Below are 27,937 nucleotides of genomic sequence, written 5' to 3'. Positions count from 1 at the left end.
GAAGACCCTGGGTTAGAAAGGGAGTGTCAGAGTCTCAGAGAGAGGGTGGGTGAAAGCCAGGAAACTGTTCCTCAGACTGACATCAGAGATTTTCATGGGGGTGTTGGTCTCCCCCAGAGAGAGGGAGAAGCTCTGTGGGGAACCAAGTGAGCTGGGGTACCTGCTGTAGCAGTCTTTCTCCCAGGAGACTTAGGAGAAGGAACATCGAGAGAGGTGGAGAGAGATCAAAGAAGCAGGAAGAGAGCAATTTAAAAGGAGGAAGAAGAGGGTGCCTGGGTGGTTCAGTCAGTTAAGCATCCAACTTATGCTCAAGCCATGATCTCACGGTTCCTGGATTCAAAACCTGCATCAGACAATGTGCCAACAGCTCAGAGCCTGGAGCCTGTTTTGGATTCTGTGTCTCCCTCTCTGTCTGCCCTCTCCCTCTCTCAAAATAAATAAACATTAAATTAAAAAAAAATTCTAAACAAAATAAAAGGAGGAAGAAGAAAGACAAGTGCTGGAGTGAGCTCTAAGTATGGCAGGAGTGAAGCCGATCTGTAAGAAGAAAACCTCATTAGACGCTTGATGGTCCTTTATCTTCTGATCGGTTTACCTAGTCAATAAGTTTATTTTCCTTTGGAGACTTACAGGTCGTTAAAACTTAAGACATTTGTATTTTAAGGACATTTCTAGCCTTAGAAGAATTTTTTTCTGTCTTCCTCTGTCATTCTGTCTGTCTCTCTCTCTCACACACACAATACTCAGTACGTGTGGTATAGGGGCAGATGACCCTAAATCTGCTCCAGAGGGGTAAATATCACTCATCTCTAGTCAAAAAGCATATTCCATTTTCCTGGCCACAGTGATTAGTTCAGACAAGACAGGTGACCAGTACGGGTTCCCCCACTGTCCAAAAGTGGAATGTTCCTATGAAACCTTTCAAAAGCTGAAATGATGTAAAGCCAAGAACCAGTTACCATTAATTTATATGGAAAACTTTTTGAAGCTTCCCATGCCCCCCCCCAAAAAAGTCCCATAGGTTTCTCTGAAACCTTAGGACATGTCTTGCTAACAGATGCACAAAATAAACTGAGATAAAGCACAGATGCTCACAGATACAGTTCAAAGCTATGGTGACTGGAGGCTGAGTGTGGTTCCCTGGAAAGGAACTTGGTGGTGCAGCTCTTGCTGCTTGGGATGTGTGCGGTCTCTATAATAGCTTACTGCAAAACAAATGCTGAACACTATTTTCCCTTTTTGCCTTTTCTCATAAAAGCAAAACTCTTCTTTGGATTTCTTTCGGTGTTTTATAAAAAGTAAAGTAGCATAATGTAAACTTTCAAAAGACAGGCGATACCTATACTGGCCCAATGAGATTCAATCCTGGCACTTTTGCTTGAATTATTGGGAAAAGAGGCTCTCTTCTTCCCAAACAGGTTGCCAAGCTGATAGAACACAAGCCCAAGTCTACCGTGCACATGTCTTGGCCACCACCTAAAGCAGTGACAGCCTGCTTGAGAATGAAGTTTAAAAGGTGAAAGTAAAGCTGCGGGATGGAGATTAAACCAGCATGAACCTCAAAATTCTCAGTTTGTGAATAAATGGGTGTTTTCCCATTTCCCCCTGACTCAGGTCAACTTGAGTTGGTTTTCTGTCACTTGCAACCAAAGAGTCCTCAATAATGGAATCACCAAACGTGGGAAGCACAGACTTGAATACTAAGATATCAGATGTAAGCAAGGCAACTTCAGAATCACTGAGGCAGGTCAGGACAAGAGCTTAAGCTGGTTAGGTTTCAAGGAAGATAGAATGAAGTCCAAAGGAAGAGAAGGCTCCAAGGCTGGCTGTAGACATCCTGAGCATTTTACCATGTGCCATGCATCTTTTCTATCCAGTAACTCATTTGATTCTCTAACAGCCCTGTGAACTGTGAGGAAACCACACTCTACTTTACATAAAAAGAAAACTGAGTCCCAAAGAGGGGATATTATCACTCCAGCAGAGCATAGACCCCCCAACCCAAATTTTCTGACTCTAGGAAGGGTACTGTGCAGGGCTGTGCCAGCTTATGTGGCACCTTTGTGCCAATTAACAAGACACGCATCATCCAGGCATTCACAGCCATCGAAGAGGTTGGTGCTGTCCACCCCTCATCCCAGTGCTCCTGTGCAGAACCAACCTATGCACTGTGCCCTGCAGAACTGGACCTTGTCCCATACATCTGCCTCCTCCTTCTTTCTCCCCTCACTTATATTCTGTGGTTCCCTTCCTATCTCTGACCTTCAATGAGCCCATACACAAACTGAAGCTGGGTTAAACAAGGATTACCAACAGTCTCCCCCATTGTGAAATTCTTTTTTTATGCCTCAGCTGAGGTGGAAAGAAGCAGCCACCCATGAGATAGAATGTGAGCATCCAATAACACCCCAAAAGTTGCCTTTGTGGTGATTATAATTTTGTCATCATCCAAGTCCCTTGCATTTAGCCATTGAAGAAAATCACAGTATGGAATTGATTGACTACTGTATATTTAATGTATATCATTCTGTTTCTTCTGAGATATACATTTATTGTTTCCATTTAAATGATGAAAGTGTCAAGATCAGAGAAGTTACATATCTTACCAAAGGTTGCACAAGAGGCAACACAAATCTCCTGATCATAAAGCCAAAATCTATCCACCATATCTCCCAATCACCACCCTTTGATCCCACTTTTTATCAGGTTTTATCCAGGACGCTCTAGAGATTCAAGGTCATTGAGTTTAAGAGTGAAAACCACACCCCAAGCAAATAACGGTAAAAGGAAGGCTACTACTTCATACACCAGGCAAAGTGGAGCGGAGGTGTGGAGGCTCCAGCAACATGACCTCAGTGCTAATTCAGAGAGCCCCTTCCCCATGACCCTCAACATGTGCTGTGTGAACTGCAAGCCAGTCTCTTCACCTCTCTGGGCCCCTGGTTCTCACTTGCTGGAAGGAGATACCAAGCTATTTTTCTTAGCAGACAGTGCTGTCACAGGGTGCAAAGAGATGATCTGTAACCAGATGCCATGCAGTTGAAACACCCTCAGTCTTACTGTATACCAGGTCAAGATTCTCTGTGGCTTTTGACAGCCTCTCCACTGTTACCATGGCTTTAAGACCACTTTCTAAATTGTTGGCCCGCATCATGAAGCCACAGAATTCAACCAAGGAATGCAGTCACGCGTAAGGAAAAAAATACCATCTCCTTCCAGAAACTCCTCACAAGGGTAAAACTACATTTGCCCTTGTGCCTTGTTTAGAGGTGAAGCCACATACTCAATTATGCTGGCCTTCCCCTCTCTCCTTGCAGGTACTGGGTGAGGTTAGGCTGGGGTTATTGATGCAACATTCCTATTTTAAATGCAAAACAAAAGAGACATCGTTTGTCTTGAATGCAAAATAAAGCCCCAGTGCATTTTTCAGGCAGCTGATGCACAATTGGTCTAGCGTTCGTTTCTATGGCAAACACAAAACAAGCAAAAACCCTAGCAGGTTTGAGGTGGTTGCTTCTCTGTGAACACAATCAAGCAAACTCTAAGGAGGCAGTTTTTAATTTGCATTTGTGTTGAATCCTTACATTTATATAAATAGTGCTGGAAATGATTCCCTTGTGTTTTTATAATACTGTATCTGATTTCTGGAAATGGAACTTCCCCAGATCCAAAAAATTAGCAATAACTTAACATCAAACACAAAGTACTTAAAGTGCTGTTTTCAACATTTTTGCAGTTGCTGGGCTAGTAGTGATCTTTAAAGCAGCCTGTCCACAGACGTTTCACATTTGCATAGGATCAAATCATAAATATCTGCTAGAAAGCTCATGGCTCAAAGAAGCTGTACTCGGCCTTTTAATATCTGTAGCTAATTTCCTCTCCATGTAGGGTTGTCTTTCTTTTATCTGGAAAAAAAATAGAAAAAGAGGCATTATTGAATCATTAGAATAATTTGTCCCCAATAAGTAAAATTTTCTTTAGATGATTAGATTAATTCTATAGGAAAAAAGGAGATAATTTTTTGGGTAAGCTCTGATGTCTTATTTCTTACTCAAAGAAATGATCACTCCCTTCCCCACCCACCCTCTTTATTGCACACAAAGACAGACAGCAATAATTTGCTTCCTATTAAGGGACAGGTCCTTAATTTCTCTGTGTTCAGGAGCTGGTGCTTTCATTCCTAGGCTTCTCATCATTGGATGCCTGGGGCCAATTCCCCAATAATTCTGGTAGAAGAGAGGCAGGGCATGGGCTTCAGAAGACTTCCATACATTCCTGTCCCAGCCCTTAAGGCAAGGCACCAGCTGGGAGGGTGAAATGTACTACTTTCATTTAACTCTACAAGTGTCTGCTAAGAAAGGGACTGAACCAACACTGACTCAGAGCTGTAGGACAGACAAATATGAGTGGTGACTCTCATGTATGCCAAACTCCTATGGATCAGGCTCAATATAAACTCGAGATGCCTGAAGTTATTGAGAAAATGAGGGTCCAGTTAAGAGGTGGCAGGAGAGTGAAGGGGCCAAAACTCACAATGATTTGTATTTCATTCTCGTCCCCACCTCCTAACAGCTATGGGATCCCATAAAAATGGATTAGTGTCTCTAAATTTTCTTTTCTGAAAAATGTGAATAACATCCCATTGCTTCCATTAGAGGTAAAGTAATATTATATGAGTGTTTGGCACCCACTAAGTGCTCAGTAAATAGCAGAAAGTACAGTGAGATCTGAGACAAGGGGGATGAAATGAGCCAGGGAGACTCTTAAAGGGTACAGATTTTAAGTGATAAGGAGTAACTGGGTTTGGCCAGGCAAAAAGGATCCCTTCTAGTGTGTGGGTAGCTAGACCAAAGGCATAAATGAGGTACTGGGAATAGCCCACATGGAAGACATTAAAGAAAATGGCCCAATACCCATCCTGAAGCTCCCTTATCACTACAAACCCAAAGCCATCATACTGGGTGGCTCAGGGAACACAGCTGGTTCTTACCACTTGTCTATTTGATATAATGACAAAAGCAAGATTGCAACAAATAAAATTTCCAGAGCATTCCAATTTGGTGTACACAAATGAATATGAATTAGCATGAGACTTGCCCAATAATAGGTGCTCAAGAAGTTCTTATTTGTAAATGAGACTGCTCTCTCCATTACTATGGATAATAATGAGTAGAATGCCTTAAAAATTAAGTATAACATCCATTCACTATAATTACTCAAGATATTATATTAGTATTTTTGCTCCCTCTATCCACTTGAGAGAGAGAAGCAGATGATACAAATGAGTTCAGAGCTAACATTTAGTCTTTTTAGAACAAATAAACTTACATAGATTGTTCAGTGCTCAATTTCCCACCTTGATTCTCAATAAATGGGAGCTAACATTCAGGATGACGACTTAAGGTCCTGCTGGATCCATCGGTATGAAAGAAAGATTCCACTACAGCCACTAGACTGTTGTTAAGGCAGGAAAGTGGACTCATATTTTCATAGAATGTTAGGGTGGGAATTGACCTTAGAGGTCATCAAATCTAATCTTCTCTTTCACAGATGGGAAAACTGAGACCTAGAGGGATGGGAAGACTTATTCAGAAAGTCAGAAAGCAGGCAAAACAGAGCTAGGACTGAAACAGGATGCCTGACCTTTTTTTTACCTCATGTGTGCAAGAAAGTCCATTAGTAACAAAATCAAAACCAATTTAATAACCAAATCCAGATAGATTAGATTAGATTGACATAAAAACCAACAGATAGATAGATAGATAGATAGATAGATAGATAGATATAGATCAATTGATCAGAATCTCCATTCTTCATGCACTTGGATAATTGAAAGTTTATCTACTTATCACCCCACTTCTGTTCAATGGGCAGTTTTATTTTTCACCTATGTCCTCATAAAACCATCCCAAGTCTTCTCTCTCTTCTGAACTGTCTGCTTCTAATAGTGACTCACAGTTTACAAAACATTTTTATTATCTTATTGAGAAGCAAACTCATTCATCCTAAACTATAAATGGCTTTCATTACTTGATAATGCATCCTGGGTAAATCCCAGAACCCTATGAGATTATAAACCCTCTTTAGGTAAGAAGTCTGCCTCCCTTCTTCTTACATCCTCCAAGGCAGAGACTCCAAAACAGTTTTATAGACTGGCTGCATCAGAATTACTTGGAGAGCCTTCCAAAAATACCTATTTCTGGGCTTCACTTATGAAAACCCTGATTCAGTAAATCTGAGGTGAACATTTCTACAAAGTTCCCCATGTGGTTCTGAGAATTAACCAGGTTTTGCAGTACCCCACACCAGGCTAATATCCAACAGGACCTCAATAAATACCTGCTAAATGACCTCTGAAGGACAGATTCAAGTCTTTTATAAAACCAACAACTTTCCAGATATATGAGAGATTTTTGGAGCAACTGTTCAGTTCTAAAGACTGCAGGGCATTCTCTTGTCATTTTCTTATTCAAAATCGTAATGGAATTAATCTCCTTTTTGGGATAATTTGTTACAGACTGTGCAGGTGGATGACTAGAAAATATTTAATCATTAATAATCCAGCAGAACTTAGCTCCAATGTGATGCAAAGGTATTAAAAATTACCTTTGGATCATTTGACAAATAATGTCAAAGAAAGAGGGAGGAAGAAGATGAAAGCCTGGGGAAGGGGGGCAGTGCCTTGCCAAGACCAAAATAAATTGCACCTACTCTATTATGACAACTGCTTTGCCTGAGAGAGTTGAAAGGAAGATAATAAATAAAGATGTTCATGGCCAGAGGCCCAGTATCTGCCTGGAAGCCAATGGCCAATGTTTAGGCACGCCTTCCCTGGTTCATGCCAAAGCTTCAAACACATTACCAATAACTGGAGCCATCAAGGTGACCCAAGCTAAGATTGATATATCCAGATGTTGGGTGTGGTCATCAATGTTAATAACTTGTACTAGCAATGAGCAGATGGCTTGAAGGGCAGAGAGAAGTTCACATAAAGATAACATGATTCTTATCACTGAGTAAACCTGGGATAAGAAGATCCCAAGAAAAAAACCCAAATCCAAGTTCTAAGCCTTAAATGTGGTCAAATATTTGGGGCAGGGCAGTGATAAGGGTCTTTGGTCTATGTCTGTGGAAGAACTTGTGTTGCCCAAAAGAGATACTAGGAGATTGAACTTAGAGACAAGTTAGTATTCTACCATGCATATGGATAAGGGCTGTCGCAACTTGACCGATGACAAAGACGACTTCTAAGATACATATTTTTTAAACCTGCTGGCCTTTTCTTGTCTCTAAAATAACAATATCACAAGAAGAGATGAGCCAACTGGCGAACATCCATCAGCAAGTGGTCCCAATGAGAACTGCCTGTGCTCTGCCCCTGGACAATGTGACACTCTGCTCCCCAAACTGCCTGTTCAGCAAACCTTTCAACATCTGCGTGTCAGCACCTCAATACAGCAAAGTCATCCTCAGAGCAGAGAGAAGCTCAAGGAATTTGGATGAGAATGGACTTGGGAACCTTGAAGCAGTGGACTCAGAGGATTTGTATTATTTTGTATGTGTGCCCTTTCATGAACAACCAGAAATAAAGTAGTAAGAAGTTAAGAGCAATTCTTGCCATATTTATCCAATTGGATCTGTGTTAGATAACTCAGAAAAGGACCCTCAAATTTTCTGATGGCCCTGAAACTATAGAACATCAGAGTAGGCATGCTTTTTAACATCTCTACAATGTCCAAAACTAACATTTTAGACCATTCTCTCAGTTGATTAAAGGGGAGACTGAGACCAAGGAAGTTGGGTGGCTAGGTGAATAGAGACAAAGTTCATTTGCGAATCTCTTTTGTAAAATGCTGTGTGCTTTTTCACATATATCATGAAAGAAAAATGTAGGATGGATGGATGGATGCATGCATGTATGCATGCATGGACAGATGGACGGGAGGAAGGTAGGATGGATGGATGAATGGATGGATGGATGGATGGATGGACAGATGGGTGGATCCCCAGCATTACTGCATGAAAAAAAGTGAAACACTTGCAGAAATGTAAATCCAACATGAGAGCTTGAATCAGCAGTTTCTTCCTTCAATCACTCCTTTATCTCCTTCAATTGCCTTAATTCTCCCATAATTAAGACAATTAAATTCAAAAGAGACCTCTAAACCCAGTTTTAAAGTTCTCTTTAATACATATCCTCAGTGCTTTACTGGGCTCATGCAGTCTCATAACTTCCTAAATGTTGACAACCCCCAAATTTGTATCTCCAGACTGGACCTCTATCCTGAACTTTAGGCTTATCTATAAAACTGCCTCTGCAACATCTCCCCTTGTATGTATAAAAGATATTCCAAACTGTATGTCCTGACTAGACTCCTAATCTCTTGTTCCCCATGCTTGGTGCTCCCATATCCCCATCCAGCCCATCAGCAAATTTTGTTGATTGTACTTCAACGAAACAACAAGATCTTACACTTCTTGCCACTCACACTGGTTCAAAACCTTTTTTTATTTTTTTTTACATCTCTTTATTTTTGAGAAACAGAGTGAGACAAAGCATGAGTGGGGGAGGGGCAGAGAGAGAAGGAGACAGAATCTGAAGCAGGCTCCAGGCTCTGAGCAAGCGGTCAGCACAGAGCCCAATGCGGGGCTCAAACCCATAAACTGTGAGATCATGACCTGAGCCGAAGTTGGGCGTTCAACCGACTGAGCCACCCAGGTGCCCTTCACTGGTTCAAATTCTGGTCCATCCCACCATGATCCCTCCATTCTCCCTGATTCTAGCTTGCTCCACTTTGAGAAATTTTTGACAGAGCATCAGAGAAATCTTGTCAATATGTAAGGTAGATCATGTCACTCTTCTGCTCCAAACCTTCTGAGAGCTCCCCATCTCACTCAGCATGAAAGCTAAATTTCTTCAAATGAACCACAAAGCCCCACATGATCCAGCCACTCATATCTCTGAACTCTGAACTCTGAACTCTGAACTCTACCACTGCTCTCTCCACTCCAGCCACACATGGCTCCTAACTCCCCAAACCCTGAAGCCTGCTCCAATCACATAACTGTGCTCTTTCCCCTCTCTGCCTGAATTCTCTTCCCTTAGATTTCTACCTGGCTCATCTCATCTCCTGCATGTCTTTATTCAAATGTCACCTTATCAGTGAGGCCTTTTCAAGCCATAATATTTATAATTACACCGGCCATACTCAAAACTTCTTATCCCTTTCTTTACCTTATTTTCCTTTAACACATTATGACTTCACAGGAAGTCCAAGAAGTAGAAGTTAAAATAGTTCTAAAAATAGCCACTGTGACACGCTTGGTCTTCTGCTTTCTTTTCATAGGAACTACAGAAAGTTATGAGGCTTGACTCTTTCTACATTTCCCTGGAAATCAGGCACTAAATCCAGAGCAACGGGCTGAAATTAAAGATATTGATTTGCTTAAATGAAGCACATTTTCCAACACCTGGTTTAAAGGAGAAAAATCTCTTTCTATGCTGTCAAGACACTCTACATTTTGCAGCCTTGAAACAAATGCCAGGAGAATGTCGTTCTTCTTTTCCCATGTTCCCTCTATAATTTTTATTGTATTTTAATTTACCCTTTGTTATCTAACAGCATCAGAAAAATAAAATTCAAATAAAAATACCACCATGACTTGAGATGAGGCAAAGAAGTCTCTCTTTCCCTCTCTCCCCCACCCAGACACACACACACACACACACACACACACACACACACACACACACACACCTCACATAACCTTCTTCACAAGCTTATTTATCTGTTTTTTTCTGACTCCAAGACACCAGCAATGTGTTTTGGGGAGTGTGGGCAAATGCGGAGATTCTGCCTGGAGAGTGGGAATTTGATATTTGCCTTCTCCCAGATCCACCCATTCAAGGTCCCCTTTTGGTTACTTATTGTTGAAATGACTCTGCAATCACACAGTCATAATTGCTGTAAACAAACTGGCTGATCAATCACTTGTGTTTTGTCCTTATCATCTGGGCTCCTTTTTTTTCTGTTTTCCATACTCACCATTTTTCAATTCATTAAAAAGCATAATGATTCATGAATACCTGTCTTACAAAATGTTCGTCTTACAGACCTGGTTCGACTGGCCAGACCTTTTTTTCTCCTGCTACCTATACACTTAACCATGTATCTCCTCAAGTGCTAACTGCTTTCTGGGATGGTAATTATTATAACAATCTCTCATTTGTTGAGATGTCAGGATGTCCTACAGTGGAAGCTTCCTAACTTATCTCCTTATTTCCAAACTTGCCTCTTTAGGCCAACTGAAATGCCTTTTAGAAATTAAACCAGAGGTTGTCTCTACTGCTACTAAAAGCCCTGGAGTGAATTCCAACTGACATTAAAGCTAACTTCAAATTCCATGGCCCGTTCCTTTAGGTCCTGCATGATCTGTTCACTGCCTCTTTCTCAACCTCATAGTCCTCCTCTTTCTCTCTCATTTATTGCTCCCCCACCACTCTGGCCTTCTTTCTGTTCTTCTGCTCACCAAGCTTATTCCTGCCTCTGATCTTTGCACATTTTATCACCTTTGCCTGAAAGGCTATTCCCCAAGATGCCTGCATGATTGACTCCAGCAAGTAATTCAGGTCCCACATCATCTCTTCAGAGGCCTTCCCTGACCACCTCCACTCCTCCACTCCTAGGGGTTCCCTCTGCTATCGTACTTTTCGTAGAATTGGTCACAAGCAAGAATTCTCTTCTTTGTTGACTTGCTTACTTATTCATTATCTGACTTCTCAATGAGAATCTATGTTCCACTAAAGCAAGGACTTTACCTGCCTTGTTTCTTGTTGCATTCCTAGGGCTATAACAGTTCCTGGCACGGAGTAAGAAGCTCAATAAAAATTTCTGGAATAAAAGAATAAATACATGATCTCACTTAATCTTCACAAAATACAGACAATACAATGGAGGCTTACCAAAGTTAAATTATGTTCCCAAGTCTAGTGTCAGAAGTAGTAACTGAACCTGGATTTCCAAAACCATGGTCATTAGGTGAGGACTCTGGGGCTTCATCCCTCTCTTTCTTCAGATGTCTAAAGAGATGCCCAAGTCCTGAGCCATCTCAGCCAGACCCAGAACCATAGAATTAATTATTTGGATAGATTGAGAAAACACTAATATCAATCTTCATTCAGTACCTAGACCCTTTCCCAAGCAAAGTGCTGTGTTATAAAATCACAAGCTCTCAAAGCAGACAGACCTACATTTGAGTCCCAGTTGAGTGGCCTTTGATAGTGTCCTTCACTCCAGACCTCAATTCCCTTATTCTTGTTCTCTAAGTGGGAACATGCCTTCTAGGGTTGCTTTTGGAATTATATGAGATAAGATACAGAAAGTGCTTAGTACTAGGCCAGGAACATGTAATGTTCAATAAAAAAATTATCTATTTTTAATGTTGTTGTTAGGACTGAAAAAAATGTGATATAAGAGCTAAGAGAATTGATTCTAGTGTCTTGCAGATCTGGATTCAAATCCTACAACTCTATGACTTTGGGCAAACTTTGGGACTTCTCTGTGCTTTGATTTCTTCATTTGAATATAGGAGATAATAATAGCACCTGATTTATTGGCTTTTATGAGGAATAAAAGAGAGCATAACCCAAATCTCTGTCCACATAGTAAGTGAAAAAAACCTAGAAGCTATTGCTATTATCATCATCACCATCCATCAAGTAAAATAGTGGGGCTTTGTGGGGGATAAGGAAGGAATCTCTCTGCCTCTTCCAAGACTTGTATCTGTGATCCTGGAATTTCTCCAGACTAGCCAATCTCCCTGCCACCTCTCAGGGCTGAGACAATATACACTAGAATCCTCCATTACGCGCTCCCCCCTGCCCCCTTCAGAGGCCAAAGGCAGCCTAAAATCTCGATCTCTCCTTGAAACCACACCACACAAATCCAGATGTGCACACACGCGCGCACACACACACACACACACACACACACACACACACACACCTGCACTCAGAATCCTGCTTAGCTTTCAGAGGAAAGAAAAAGGCGGTTGCTGTTGATCTTGTCAAATTGCAGCCATCCACATCACAGCTCCCACATACTCCCCCAGGCCCCTGCCTGCAGAAAACACACTCCAGTTCATTTTTTCTTCCTCGCTACCAGTTGGACAGACTTTGTGGACCCTTTTAAGACATTTTGGGGTATTGTTTCCCAGCATATGTGGGCAGCATTACTACTTCCACCCCCTCAGGACTACTTAACAACATCAGCAAAGCAATTAAGCCTGGTTTTCAGGAAAATGCCAGCGGCTCTGCAGTGTCTGGATGGGAGTCTCAGCCCAATTATTTCCAGCTAGTTGTGAACTGCGGAAAAGTGGACTTTACTTCATTAGAATCTCAGCTCCCACTGATTAAAAGTCGGCTGTGTTAGAGACAGTAAGGAAAAATGAAACAATTAAACTTGTCATCAATAAAATTGCTGTGTATTCCTCAATGCAGAGTTTTACTTCTCTCCAGAGGAGTGATTAAAATGAACTGATTGAACTATAATTTGATTGACTGGAGAGCCTCCATCCATTGCGCTGAACCTGAACTTAACACTTATTGCTCTTCTTAGCTTGGGACATAAAACCCTCCTGCAGGCCTGCCAGAGCCTGGCAGGTGCTCTGAACCCATCAGGTGGTGCTTGCCCTGCGCAGAGAGATCTGCTGAGGCATGTGGTAGGCAGAATAATGTGCCCCCAAAGATGCCTATGCCTTAACTCTGACACCTGTGAATATGTTACCTTACATGGCAAAGAGGGACTTTGCAGATGGGACTAAGGTTAAACATCTTGACAAAAGGAGATTATCCCCTTATCCAAAGGCCCAATCTAGTTATATGAATCTTTAAAAGAAGAGAACCTTCCTGATGATGTGACTACTACAGAAGAGTCAGAGAGAGGCAATGTTGAAGTCTTTGGAGATGGGAGACAGGGCCATGAGCTAAGGAATGTGAGTGGCCTCTAGGAGCTGGAAAAGGCCAAGGAAGTGCATTATTACAGGAGCCTCCCAAAAGGAATACAGTCCTATCAACACCTTGAATTAAGCACCGTGAGATCTTTGTCATACTTCAGCTAATCTTTAGAAGTGAAAAAGAACAAATTTGTGTTGTTTTAAGCCACTGAGTTTGTGATAATTTGTTACAGCAGCGATAGGAAACAAATACAGGGATCTGGGCAAAGCTGGGCAAGAAGGGCAGGCACTGGTATGTATAGTCATAGTCCAGAGGCTGCAGAAATGAGCCAGATGCCAGAAAGGAAGCAAGTTGCATTCATGGCATGATCTGGTGTGTATATGGTGCAAGGATTTGGAAGGGGAGCAGATGGGGAGGAAATGCCTCATGCCCTGAACATGTTACATAGGACATCCAAAGCCATCTGACACACAGAGTTTGCAAGGAGATTACATTTCACTTATTTTGCAAAGATCCTGCACCAAGTTGGTGCTCAATAAATGCTGAGTTATTTAAGGTTGAATGAAAAATGTACTAAAAGAATAAATGCATGGAAAAATAAATGTGAATCAAGTAATGCTGAGTGAGTAAAAATGCTATATCCAAGCCTGATAACCTGGGCATTTTGACATTGGGTCAGGAAACCATACATCTTACCATGCAGAACCCCATGGAAAGCAAGAAGAAAGCCCAGAATAAGGCAAAACATAGTCCTGCTTCCCAATTGCGTTTCTGCATGCAGGTGCTTTGAGCCCATTTCCAGGACTTGTCTGAGATTTGTACCTAGATTTGGAGCCAGAATATGAATTCCAGCTGGGATTTACCACACGTCTTCATCTGCTCAGGCCACCATAACAAAATGCCACAGATGGGGTGGCTTAAACAATAGAGATTTATTTTTCACAGTTCTGGACGATGGAAAGTCCAAGATCAAAGTGCAGCCTGATTCATTTCGTGGTGAGGTCTCTCTTCCTGGCTTGCAGATGGCTGACTCCTTTCTCTGTCCTCACATGACCTTTCTTCAATACTGTGTTCAGATTGGGAGAGAGAGAGAAAGAGAGAGCCCTTGCTTCCTTCCTCTTCTTGTAAAACCACTAATCCCGAGGCACCTGGGTGGCTCAGTTTGTTGAACATCCAACTTCAGCGCAGGTCATGATCTCACCGTTTGTGAGTTTGAGCCCCACATTGGGCTCTGCACTGACAGCTCAGAGCCTAGAGCCTGCTTTGGATTCTGTCTTCTTCTCTCTCTGCTCCTCCCCACTTGTGCTCTGTCTCTCAAAAATAAATGTAAAAAATTTTTTAAAAAACCACTAATCCCATAATGAGGACCCCACCCTCATGATCTAACCTAAATGTTACCACCCAAAGCCCTGTCTCCCAATGCCATCACTTGGGGGGTTAGGACTTCAACATATGAATTTGGGCGTGGGGGACACAAACATTCAGTCTCTAACACCAGAACAGTTATGTGACCTTCAGTGACTTACTTAACCTTAGTGATCTCCATGATCTCATCTGCAAGTCAGAGTCTAGGAAACAAGTGACAGAGAGCACTCACAGAGTACCTATCATATCTCAGGCTCTTTGCTAAGTGCTCTCTGGGCATTAAACATCTTACCACTCCCACTAATCCTGTACATTCTGACAGCATATTATAATTTTATTATAGAAATAAGGAAATGTATGACACCTAGAAAGGGGGAGTAACTCATTCATGATCACAGTGGTAAGGCCAAAATTTGGACCCTAGTCTATTGGAAACCAGAACTGGGAATCTTAACCCAACATAAAGGAATATTATGATTGAGGCTGATATGATTGCTCGAAAACTGTTCAGTCCTAGAAACACTTTGCAGAGCTAGGCAAAGGCAGTTAAGGCCATGTAAATCCTCTCTCTTAATAATAATTCAAAGGAAGCTCTAAAATACCTAAGTTGAATAACCAAAGTGTGTGTGTGTGTGTGTGTGTGTGTGTGCGCGCGCGCGCGCACGCACGTGCACGTGTGTGGTTTTGCCTGTGTATATTTGCCGACATTGTGCATAAACTGTCATTATGCAATAGAAATGTTCCACACAGAACAAAGCACTGTACAAGGCCTGCCATTCATGTGGCGGCCCCTAACAATTGATGCTTGCTGCCATTTTCCACTGGAAAAGAAATGCGATTTCTGTATGTCAGGTGACAGTCTTTAAAAGGCCTCCAATGATTCATATTTCAATGTGTATTTAATCCACCCTGGCAAACAGCCTATGTGAGCCTCTCCACTGCCTTCTTCCTAGCAACCAAGGCCTTTTGTCACAACTACTTCAAATGGGCTTGCAGTTGCTTTGCGTGTAGGGCTCAGATTCCTGACACCAGGGCCCGCCTCTCCTCTCCAGCTCACAGCATTGAAAGAAAGATGGATCAATGTGGCCTGTACCTTGAGAATGAGTTCAGTGTCAAAGGTTCACGTCCATCTTGTTTATGAGTCTTCTAGCACAAGCCAGTGCATCATGTTGCTCAGGAATAAGAGGCTTATGTGAGGCTAGCTTGTAACTAGAGCTATGCCAAGACTGTTCTATTCCATGACTCTGAGGCTGTGTCCCTCACTCCGGCCTTTGTGAAAGCCTCCAGGGGGCCACCCAACTAGCTCCCATGATGGAAGGAAAACAGGCATGGGAGAGGGGAGAAGTAATTGTGCTTCTTGAGCAGTGTCTGACTCTACAGATAGATCTTCATTTTTACAAAATATATTTCAGAGAGAGAGAGAGAGAGTGTGTGTGTGTGAGCAGGGGAAGGGCAAAGGCAGAGGTAGAGAGACAGAGAGAGAGAGAGAGAGAGAGAGAGAGAGAGAGAGAGAGAATCCCAAGCAGGCTCCATGCTCAGCATGAAGCCCAACTCAGAGCCTGGATCATGACCTGAACCAAAATCAAGAGTCAGACACTCAGCTGACTGAGCCATCCAGGCACCCCACTGCAGATAGATCTTCTTTCCCCACTTTATAGATTACATCTTTCCCAGGCTTTCAGAAAGCATCTGTATGCCCATGACTCTCAAGTTTAGTCTCCAATCAAAGTGTCTTCATCAAAGTCTAGACCCAAAGAGCCAACAACAAATTGCCATCTCAGCCTACATACCATATAGACATCCCAGACTCAAAATGTCCAACTGTTTGATCTCCCACACACATATTCACACATGTTCTTATCTCATTTTTACTCACTTCAATAAATGACACCATTGTTTCTCCAGGGAATCATCACTGAAACTTCTATCTTTCCCTGACATCCAACCCATTGGCAACTCTGGTTTACTCTACTTCCCAAATATTCCTCAACTCTACCTACTTCCCTCCATCCTCACTTCTATTGTCAGCTCTTAAATACCATGAAATCCTCTTAATTGGTCTCACCATGGCTACTCTTGGCCTTCCACCAAATTAGTTACTTCACTATGTTAAGAGTGATCTTTTTTAAACCAAAAATTGGATCACATCATTCTTCTGATTTAAGTACTTCTGTGACTTCCCTTTATCTGTAATATAAAACCTAAAGTCCTTTACTTGGACTACAATGCCCAACATGAACTATCCCCTCCCTCCCTCTGCAATTTTATCTAATGACCGTCCTCCCCTCATTTATTATGGTCTCATCAACCTGGATTCCTCTTGGCTCTGCAAATATGCAAGCTTTTTATTATCTCCTGGCCATAATACATGTTGTTCTATCTGCCTGGAAAGCTCTTACCTCTGCTTTTCCCATGTTGTCTCCTTTTATCCCATTAAGAAACTCAGCTTTGGTGTGCCTGGGTGGCTCAGTCAGTTGAGTATCTGACTTTGGCTCAGGTCATAATCTCACAGTCCATGAATTCAAGCCCCACGTCAGGGTCTGTGCTGACAGCTAGGAGCCTGGAGCCTGCTTCAGATTCTGTGTCTCCCTCTCTCTCTCTCTCTCTCTCTCTCTCTCTGCCCCTCCCCCACTCATTCCCTCTCTCTCTCTCTCTCTCTCTCTCTCTCTCTCTCTCTCTCTGTCAAACGTAAAATAAAAGCATTAAAAATTTTTAAAAAGAAAGAAACCCAGCCTTTTTACACTATCTTCATAGTTTATTCACCTTCTCCATCCCCGCCATACTCTATCATTTCACATGATTCACCTTTATAGACTTATAACAATTCATTTTTATCCATTGTTTTCCTATCTTTTATTGTCTATTTCCTCCTCTAACTTGGAAACTCCAGGTGGATTTGTTCCATGCCTGGAATAGAGTCAATGCTCAGTAACTACTTAACTAATTAAGAGCTACATAGATGAATGATTGGCTTGCCCAAAATTCCACAGCTAACAGGTGACAGGACCAGGATTCAAACCCACATCTGCCCCTCTCCATAACCTGTACTCTTGAGTCATGATTTTTGGCCTCAGAGCTAGTCATTGGGAAATTCATGTGTCTGCCTTCCAGCCCATTATGCCAGGAGTCCAGCATTCATATGCTGCCATTCCCACCGAAGGTTTTGGTAGAAGATAATCCTCTCACAGAGAAGTCAGAGGTGGAATTCCAGATATCCAAAGGAAGGAGAGGCCCATGTACCATCCAGGGAAGCTTTCTGGTCTACCTGTTTTAAGTTGTGATCATCTAGGACACATACTCTGCCTATGTAATTGGCATAAGAAAGGACAACCGACTGCTCCCCAAAAACTCATCTATGGGTCCCCAGAGACTGAGTTCTGAGTAGATGGGGCCATGAAGACATTCAGAAACTTTTCAGTGGCTAAGGAGCTTATTACAAATATTTTATGTATCCCAGACAAATGCCTTAGGCCCACCTGAGTTCCATGCAGCTGTGGGGGCATCTCTGAGCACACAGCCAGCATCCTATCTCAACTGTGTCTCAGCAAATCTCTATTTCTTTATATCCTCAAATATTATCTAAATCCATGAAGATCCCTCAGCGACTGACACGTGTAGCCCCGAAGTATATGCTAGATAATAACTCCAAAGGACATCCTCAACCTATGCGGCATGAGAGTCTGGACAAATGCCTCAGCTTCCCATTTGTCAGAGTGACAATTCTGCAGTGCATGCTGCACCATTCCTCAGAGAGTCCCCAAGTGAAATTGAATCCCCATTACCCACTGTGGTAAGTCACTCAGTAATACATCTTCTACCGGCTTTTCTTCTCTCTCTTCCTGCTTTCTCACTCTACTTACTTGGATCACCCCACAACTAAACTACTTACACACAACTCTGTGCCTCAGGCTCTTCTTTCAGGGAAACCAACTTTAAGAAGGGCTAAGTCCTACTTTAGTGTTCACCACTCAAGGAACTACAAGCTGAAAAGAAAAAAAGCCAAGTATTGGCTCTGAGTAGTGCCCCCAAAATGAAAAGTTTGGAAGCAGAGACCACTGCAATGTGAAGAAACCTTCCCAACTGAGTCAGTCCTTGGCCTTTTGACCATCAGTAACCTTGAACTTCTGAGGTCATCTTGCTCCACTCTAAAACTTTTCATAGCTTCCTGCCCCTTTTACCCAACACCTAAACCTCTTAATATTCCTCCAACTTACTGCTATAGGCTCACTGTTCTGCTTACAATGGTTGCTTCAAACCTCTGCACTCCCTATGTTCTAGTGGAACACCAGACTTCCCCACCTTGGATACTTTGTTTCTTATACCTCCATCTACCCTGTTCAAGAAGCCATCCACATAGGACCAGCTTATGTCATTCAGCTTGTGTCATCACACTGGGCCCCACGTTTAGAAGGGCCCCTGTGCTTGAGTTAATGTTCTGCTCTTGTCATCTTAAAATTCTTAATTATCTTTTGAACAAGGAGATCTGCATTTCACTTTGCACTGGGCCCTGAAAATGGTGTGGCTGGTCCTTTCTCCAGAGCATGCAGGCATGAGATTTGACTTTTGATTTACCATACAGGATTGTCAAGGAATTATCATGTCTCATATTAGGACAGAATCTCTTTCTCCTCTCTCAGACCAAAATATTTTTAAAGCCAAAAGTGGATTATTTGAGAGAAGGAGAATATTGTTTCAAAGCTGCCTCTGCCCATTTTCTTAGTAAATTTGGGACCAAGAGCAGAGTTAATCTGAACATCCTCAGGGGTGCCAAATATTCCCAGGTGCCCAATAAATATTGTCAAGAGGTAGAGGCTATATCTGTGAGTTTTAAGGAAGGGGAATTCTGAGGGTGCTCTCTCATATCTCCTTTGTTGAGTCTCAACATCTTATTTCAGTATTTTGCAGGTCTTTAAATACCCATGGTTTATTTATGAACTGAGCGTTATTAACTGTTTGAAACTTCATTAAGTCCTTCCCTGGGGATAGTCTCAGCTGAGGTCCTTTTAGATGATCCCTCCCCAAATATCTGTCTAGTTTAGATTTAATAGAACAGTTTATTGTATGTTGATAAAATAATAATGAATTAATAAAGCTTTCACTGAGACTTAGGTAACAGATACATAATCTATCGTTGTTAAAGCACCATGCAAATGTTTTTAATAATCAGCATTTAATATGCAGCAACCCAGACGTAAATCCAACCTCAACACACATTTGGAAAGTCATTTTAAGCAGCTCATGAGTTTCTTGGAGAGGGGAAAATCCTCTCCAATTAAAGCCAATTGTACAGTGGGATATCTGGTATCCTTGAGTCCCTTAAACCCTGGAAGGGACCCTGGGCCCTTAGTTCAGGAGAAGCAGAGAACCCACCATTGGGAGATTCCCCCAGCTTCCTCTCCCCAAGAGATTGGGATTTGTAGATTCTTGACACTTCTGCCATGAATTTTGAGATGCTCCACCCAGAAAATGAATCAAGGATACTATAACCAGGTGATTTGGACACCCATGTTTATATAAAACATTACAAGGATAGCTACTAAACAGCTTCACAGTGGCAGGTGGGAACTGCCACAATAATCATATATAATAGTTATATCCTGTATACAATAGAAATCTTATCTGCTGTTTATGTTCTCTCTATCAGACTTGCCCTCTGGCTTGACTTTTCCAGACAGGAGTCCTGTACCAATATTTAGACCAAATATCACAATAAAAGTTATTCTTTATCCTCTTTTCCTGTATCTTATTCTTGAAAGAATGTTGATGCTTGGGTGACTGACACTGGTTATCACCTTGAATTTGTGCAAAAGGTCACATTTCAGGTTGAGATTTTTATGATCTTAGAGAAGTACCCAGGAGAGGTGTAAGGAAGTTGTCATGGAAGTGTCCCATTTCAACACCTTGAGAAAGCCAGCTTATTCACCTATAGTGAATGGAGATAGAGACCTATATTATAACCAGACCATCTCCATCACTGACTAATCTCAGTGCCTGCAGCACCACCATCACCACATTTCCTTGGGATTAACTGTAAACCCTGAATTTGGTAAAGTGAAAGAAGTGTTGGGTTTAAAACTAGAATAATTGAATTCAAGGCCAAGACATAATCTTACTAGCTGTTGTTCCCTTAGCTAAGTCCCTTCTCTGAGCCTAAGAAAGGACATTGGATTTCATGAACTTGAAATGCACTTTCAGCACATTTCAGTGCATTCTGTCTGGGGGAAGTAAGACATTTAATTTCATTAGTAGCCATAATCACCTTAGCACTGATTAGTTTGCTCAATATGGAAACACCTTGAAAAGCAGAGAGCAGGTCAGTGAGAGTGTGACTGCCAAGACAGGCAATCTTGCTGAAGTCAAGCAATTGGGGAATGAGGTGGCTCTAGGAGAACAGGTTCTAGCATGGCATTTCAGTGAGAAGCTCTGGCTATTGAAGCATAAGGTATGGACATTTCAAAGCAAAGAGAAGAATGAAGAAGGAAGGGAAGAACTGCAAACAAATAAAAACTTCACTATGTTGTCCTTTTGGCCAGGAATGGTCTCTGGTCACTGGTAACAAGTAATCTCAGCTCTGTGTTCATCCCAGAACTTGGTGCATAAAAGCCATCCTGTACATTTGGAGCCATATTGCCTTAACATCCAATCCTGATGAGTTTCTTAAACTCACTGTGCTTTCATGTCTTCATCTGGAAATTGGGACCAAGAGCCCTCATAGAGCCATCATGAGTCAAATGAGTCCATATATGTAAAATTTGGCTCAGTGAGGTTTGCTATTATTTTCCCTCTGCCCCTGTGTTTCTATTTCATGGTGAGTGAGGATGGGAGGTGCAGAGAGAGGAAACTTTATTCCCCTGTCCTGTGGATAATAGCCCCCTTAGTTCTTACCATACTTTCTTAGAGATCCTGTCATCTCTTAGACTGTCAGGCCAAGAATAGTGCCTCAGACAATGGCCTTGGGCAACATAAAAGGGATTTACAGCCCAGCTGGCAACTCAGGCTGCTGCCTCCTCTAGGGGGATTTTGTCCTTAGAGGCTCTAAAATTCCAGGGAAGAAATTACAGTGTCATCTCTTAGCTTTGCCCCCAAGCACCTGTCTAACACTCTTTAGCATTTTCAGATGTATACATACACAGATGCACCTGTACACACAGGTTTGTGTAAGTACACATATACATGTTCATAGACATAAGCACCTATACACACTTACACAAATCTGCAGAGAGAAATATACATATAAACATGCACATATATATACTCACACAGAATAATATATGTATGTACACATAGAGACATGTACTGATGTAAATACACCCACAAGAGGAAAAATATTGATATATGTATCTATACTGGTACAATGTCACTTGGCACATGGTTATACTGTCACAAAGAGTATATCCATGAACTGGACCACATGTCCAGTAACTTTAAGGAAAAGAGAACCTAGGAAACCATGCCTTCAGCCCTCAGTTCTAGTTCAGTCAACACTACATAGACCCAACTTTGTAGGTGTGCTAGGGACTCAGAGTGGAGGACGGAGGCAGGTCAGAGGAGACTGTCCCACAGGCTCTAGGAAGGTCCAGCTTTCAGAAATTTTCCAGCCCTGAGAACCCATGGAAGTGAACACCAGGCTCTCCTGGTCAGAAAGTAAGCAAGAGCACTCTGTTTCTTAGACCTGTGGGCCCCAACCCCAGATTTCCCACCAGCTATGAAAAGGAATTTCTGAAGAGCTCCTGGCCAACCTAAAGTAGAACCAGCTAAGAGTAACTTCAGCCTGATCAGATTCGCTGGAAGAAGAGGAAACCTAGATGGGCATTAGCCAGAGTTCACCAGAGTTCACCAGAGTTAGGGGCAGGGGTGAAAGATGACTAGGGAGAGTCATGATGCTATGGAATCTCCAGCATAGCCTCTACTGCTCCTTTGAGGAGGTTCTGCCTAGAGCATTTCTGCCACATTTCTCCATGAGGTTTTGTTGATTCTAAAACACTCATGGCTTCCTGTTCCCACATGCCTTCTTTCTGCCCCTCACTTACAAGTTACAGACCCGTGACCACCATCCTCACAGGACACCTATGGCCTACTTCAAGATGGCAATTCCCACCTGCTCATGAAGGCCCCAGAGTCACCATTAAGACAAATAAAAGGTTTCAGGTCATGGAGAAAATGACACTGGAAAACTCAGTCTAAAATAATCTACTTTGCATGTTACCTGGAGGTACAAAATAGAATGCGTCCCATCACAATTCCCCAGAATGACTCAAAGAACATTCTCAGCTCTCAAGAATTCCTCAAGTTGGCTGCCATCATAAAAATCATTTATGGGAGGCTTCCATTCAAATGTACCTGGAATGAATAGTATATTTACTTTTAGGAGCTGTTACCATAAGGAGAGCTCATAGAACAGTTAAATTTTAATAGATAACACTCTAAAATATTAGGTACTCCCTTGGACTTCTCACTTAACTGGGCTACCCAAAATAAGCCGGTTCAAATTCCTCACCTGTCCAACTGCAGACGGAACTGTTCAGGTAGAAGCAAATGAAGCAAATGTTCACAAGCAAATGAAGAGCTTGTGGCAGGATTCATGTACCATGAAAAGTCTGGTCTGAATGGCCATGTTGTCCTAACGAACTCTGTGAGTTTATGAATCCATGACATGATGGAAAAGACACAGGACTTTGGAATAAGGTTTACCTCATGAATTGGGGAGCCAAATAGGGAGTTCGTATTTGAATCGTAAATCCTAGTGCCTAATCTGGAGCCACGTTTCTACTTGGAGAGGGCTATAAGCCCAGATGATTGACTGACCCTCCAAGTTTTATCATGTCCCATAAGTCCTCATGACCAGTCCCTGCTTTTTTTTTCTTTTTTTGGCTTGTGTTCATATGTTCCCTACATTCTCATGTGAAGTGACTTAGGGTCTGAGAATATGCCCACTTCCGTGGCTCTGCACTTGCCATTCCCTAAGCAAGTGCTCTAATCCTCCACTCCTCACCTTTTGGACTCCTACACATACTTCAAGTCTCAGTCCAAGAGGTATCCTCTCTGAGTAGCCTTTTTTGACCCACCTTTCCTGGAGGCTGTGTCCTTCTATGAGCTCCTTGAGCACAATGTCATAATTTTTGCTTTCTTCTAAATTTCTCCAACTAGACTACATGAACTTTTTAGGAAGATAGCAAGCATTTATCTTATTGCTGTTATCTTTAGCAGTATCCTGGAGTCTGGTATGTAACAGATGTTTCAATAGCATTAGCTGCATACCTGTATGAATTCAGTGGATACGAGACAGCTAATGTAGTGGTTAAGAGCCAGGCTTTGAGCTAGACTGCCTGGGTTTGTATCCTTGTTCTGCCACTTACTAATAGTTGGACTCTGATAAATTCCCTTATCCTTTCTGTATCTCAGCTTCTTCATCTGCAAAATGGGTATTATTATAATCATAGGGTTATTATGAGGATTAAGTGAGCTACTATGCATAAAATGTTTAAATAGTGGCCAGTACATAGTAAGCACTCAGTGCATGTTTGCTGTTATTATTACATCAAATAAGTACAAAAGCATTCCCATCTGGGCATTATCAGTGATTCTGAAAACTTTTCAATGGTCAATGCCAGAAGAGAAGAGGGCAAGAAATGGCTCTACTTGCCGTTTGGCTCCTATAACCATCTCTTCTCTGGAGCCCAAACATCCTCTGTTTAGTCTGAGTGGACTTTATTTACAAGGGCCTAGTTAATCAAGTCCATCTGTAATGTAAATGTGCTTCTCATTATGCTAATGCAAGCACTAGACATGCAAATCCATAAGCATTTGCATGCCTAATGCAACAGTTCTTGTCCACCCTGTTCTGTTGCTATTTACTATCTAGTTTTTATGACTTATGGATTTCCAACCCTTTAAATTTATATCAGCGCCGTGACATATCTGCAAGCAGCGACAGTTTTATGAGTACTAAAAAAGCTGCAACACACCACCACTAAATACTAATGACATAAATGCTAGCTGTAATGGCCCCTATTTTTATTACAATACCAAACCTCAATATATTGCAATTACCTCTGCACTCAAACCAGACCAAGCCACACTGTACAGGAGCCAGACCAGTGGAGAAGATGTGACCCACAGTAGAGTTTCCGGGTCAAGCCAGTCTATAGCTCTGAGGAGCTGAAGTCAGCAATTATGGCAGGAATTTCATCTTGAGAATCCACTGGGCCTGGAAGTCAGAGATCTCCATTAGAGACAATGCACTTAGATGCTGAAATAGGCCTTAAAACTCTCAGGTATTGTTCAGAGATGGCTCATATGTTTTGGCCCTGCCACTCTCTGCCCTCCCCATGAAAATGAAGAATAAAACCAAGGAAAGGTGTCACAACTACAGGTCCTCGCTCCCAAATGTGTCCCTAACCTGCTATGTGACCCTGAGCAAGTCCCTTCCCTCTCTAGGCTTTAGACTCTTCATCTGAAGAAGAGAAACTAAATATCGCTAAGAGTGTTTCCATGTCCAATATTCTGGGACTGGTTCTATAGAAAATTCAAGCCCAAGATGTAGCCATTAATTTTCTCCAGAATGAAAATATATCTACCAAGACATTTTTATGCTTGGTTTTATAAGTTCTGATTTTGCACCTTAAAATAATAACACCTTGAATTTATTTTATGGCATTTTCCATCTAAAACACTTTTCTGTCTGTTATGGCATTCATTCTTGGTGTCCTGAGAGAGTTGAGCCAGACAGGATTTTTTTTTCCATTGTGAAGGTGGAGAAGTTGAGGCTGGGAAAGGGAGAAAGGGTTTCCCAAAATTGTAGAGCACATCAGGGCCAATGTCCAAATTAAAACCTATGCCTTTATTGGCGACCTTTTATTCAGCTGTCTCTACCTGTCCTGTGGCTACCCCTTCCAGAATCTGTGAGTAATAGTGGCCTTTCTTGGTATAATAAGAAGGACAATGAAAAGATCTTGGACCAGCTTCTCTACAATGCTTCCAACTCCACCACTGGGGTTTTGTTCATTTGGCTCCTGATATGAGCCCCTGGGAGAGGTAGTTCCCTAAGCAGTTATCCATCACCAGCCTTTCTGTGTGGACTAATTTACAGGATCACTTTTCCCAGGGAGAAATAGTTAAGGGCAGGCTCAAGTGACAGGTGTGCATCAGTTGAGAACATGGGGGCATTTTCTGGGGGCAGGAAGCCTGGATGGGGGATATTAAATGGTCACAGGAAAACAGGAGTGGATGGTCTTGAGAGAAAAGAAGATCAATGAGGACAAACTGTCCCATCGAAGGCCAGTCTCCTACTTCCATTTGCCCTGTAGGCCATGAGATGAAGTCCTGCTGGCTCAATGCAGAAAAAGATGATGCTTAACCTATTTGCTTAATAGCATTTTCAACATTAGAACTTCTCTTGATCATTATTTGACTAAGACTATTAAAATCCATTCAGAATGAAGAGAAATCACTGAGAATGGCTAAAAAGTGGTGTCATGGACTGAATTGTGTCCCCTCAAAATTCATATATCAAAGCCTTAACCCCCAAAGTGATTGTTTGGAGACAGGGCCTTTAGAGAGCTAATTAAAGCTAAATGAGGTCATAAATGTAGGGCTCTAATCCAGTACGAGTGATGTCCTTATAAGAGGAGAGATGCTAGAGATGTATGCACACAGGGAAGATCACAGGAGGGTAGAGTGAGAAGGTGATCATCTGCAAGCCAAGGAGAGAGGCTACGGGAGATACCAAACCCACCAACACTTGATCTTGGATATCCAGCCTCCAGAACTGGGAGCAAATAAAGCTCTGTTGTTAAGCCACCAGTCTATGGTGTTTTGTTATGGTTCTGGTTGACTCCCTCAAAGGAAAAGCTGTAGGAGTAAGCTTAACCTCACATTAAATGGAGATCTGTGTCTGAAGAGGCTAAGGATATAAAATGATAGGGAAAGGCAGACTCATCTTCAAGGAAATACCTCAGCTGTCTCAAAATCCCATGCAGGAATGAATAGAATCCTGGGGAAACTGCCCAGTAAACTCTGCGTAAAGAGCAAATTAACAAAGAGATGAAAAGAATCCCAACATATGATACTTCAGCAAACAACTACTCACTCCAGTACCACAAAATAGGGAACAGTCACCCTGGGTGTGAGCATGTATTTGGCAGAACTTGAATTGTGTCTCCCCTTATGAGGTCTGAAATCCTCATAAAAGATGAAAAGGTCATCTCTTTAGGTAAGGCATTATTCTCTAGTATTAATATAGTTGATTGACTGTAGATTTCTATATCACTTAAGACTTTGGTCGGCAACAAAAGTAAACCCAACCCACATGGCTTAAGCAAAAAAAAGGAAATCATGTAACCAAAAGATCCTGTAAGTGAAAAGTTTATAAACCTAAGCATTCTCAGGCACAGCTGGAAGAAAAAGCTTTAACAATATCATTAGGACAAGGTTTTCCTGTTTGCTCACATCTATCTTCCTCTATGTTAGTGTGATTGTCATGAAGCTCCTCCCTTTTGATCCCATAATGCCTGCTCATAGCTACACAATATATTTCCTTTCATATCCCATCGGCTCCAGGGGGATCACAGGAACAAATCACTATGTCCCAGGAAACTTATGACTCTGATCAGCCAGTTAAGAGTCACATGCCTGGAGGAAGTAGAGGAATCGGCTTTTCCCAAAGCACACATATTACTGCTGGAGGAAGGGGAGGGGAAAAGATACACCTTTAACTGAGAAATGAGGGCTGTTACAAAAGACAGAGTGAATGGATGGTTGGGTGGTCAAAACACAACCAATGTACATTCTGACATGACTTCCTTTTGTAGGTAAATTTCTGGTGTTAATAAGAGGAGGAAAGGTAGAGGCATTGTCCAAAGAAGACAAATCTGGATGAGCCCATGTGCTCTCAGTTGCATGTAACCAATCACCTTGACTATTGGAGAAATAGTCCTTCAGGGTGCATATGAAAAGTCACCTGTTGGATCTCTGGTCTTAGTTAGGCCATATAAGGAGCTTAGATGTCATCTTTCCCATCCTTACAACAAGAAAAACGCTAAACAAACTGAAAAATCAATATATTTTTTGAACCCATTAGAGATTTGGGATTATAGGGCAAACCGATGTCCTGAAATGTGGAGAGACGGTTAACTACAGAAAAACACAGCCAAAATCAGCTTACTTGGAGCAGAAGCTACTGGAGTCTTAATTAAATATGACAAATAAATGCAAATTTTGGTGAATTTCTGGAGGATGAATGTGGATAAATGTGGACTAGCTTGAGAGTGAGAAAATCATGGGGGCCACAGTCTTACATTTATCCTCACACTTCCATGGGTTTTAACTCCAGAAACCCCACCAGATCCCCATGGTGAACAGCCAGGACAAATCCCTCATATTTCTGACTAAGAGAGGGGGGGAAAGTAACATTTTGAAATATGCCCAGTGCATTCTCCATAACAAAGGCTTATTCTCCAGTTAAAAGAATTTTACCAGAGCCTTATCTCAAATAGGCAGAAAGTCACTTACCCAACAGCAGCCCCCTCTAGACTCCCTATCTCATCTAAAGAAAGGGAGAGAGAAAGAAAAGTAAGAAACTCTTGTGAAGGTCACAGCCTAGGGAAACTAAAACACTGG

At 41.9% G+C, this 27,937-nt stretch overlaps 1 long non-coding RNA gene across 2 annotated transcripts; it reads right to left on the bottom strand.

Moving 5' to 3' along the window:
* Window positions 1-3,554: 3,554 nt before the first annotated feature.
* LOC106985845 (uncharacterized) lies at window positions 3,555-27,937 on the bottom strand. Of its 2 annotated transcripts, XR_001431994.3 has the most exons (5): window positions 27,830-27,937; window positions 24,371-24,527; window positions 22,527-22,660; window positions 10,820-10,892; window positions 3,555-3,905 (listed from the first exon to the last, which is right to left on the bottom strand). It is a non-coding gene; the product is annotated as an uncharacterized LOC106985845 (long non-coding RNA). The 2 variants fall into 2 exon arrangements; XR_003415736.2 differs by lacking the exon at window positions 10,820-10,892.

This window comes from Acinonyx jubatus, chromosome E2 (assembly GCF_027475565.1).
Source record: "Acinonyx jubatus isolate Ajub_Pintada_27869175 chromosome E2, VMU_Ajub_asm_v1.0, whole genome shotgun sequence".
NCBI classification, from domain to species: Eukaryota; Metazoa; Chordata; class Mammalia; order Carnivora; family Felidae; genus Acinonyx; species Acinonyx jubatus.
The sequence above is the reverse complement of the archived record's forward strand: the minus strand, read 5'-3'. Positions and strand labels throughout refer to the sequence as shown.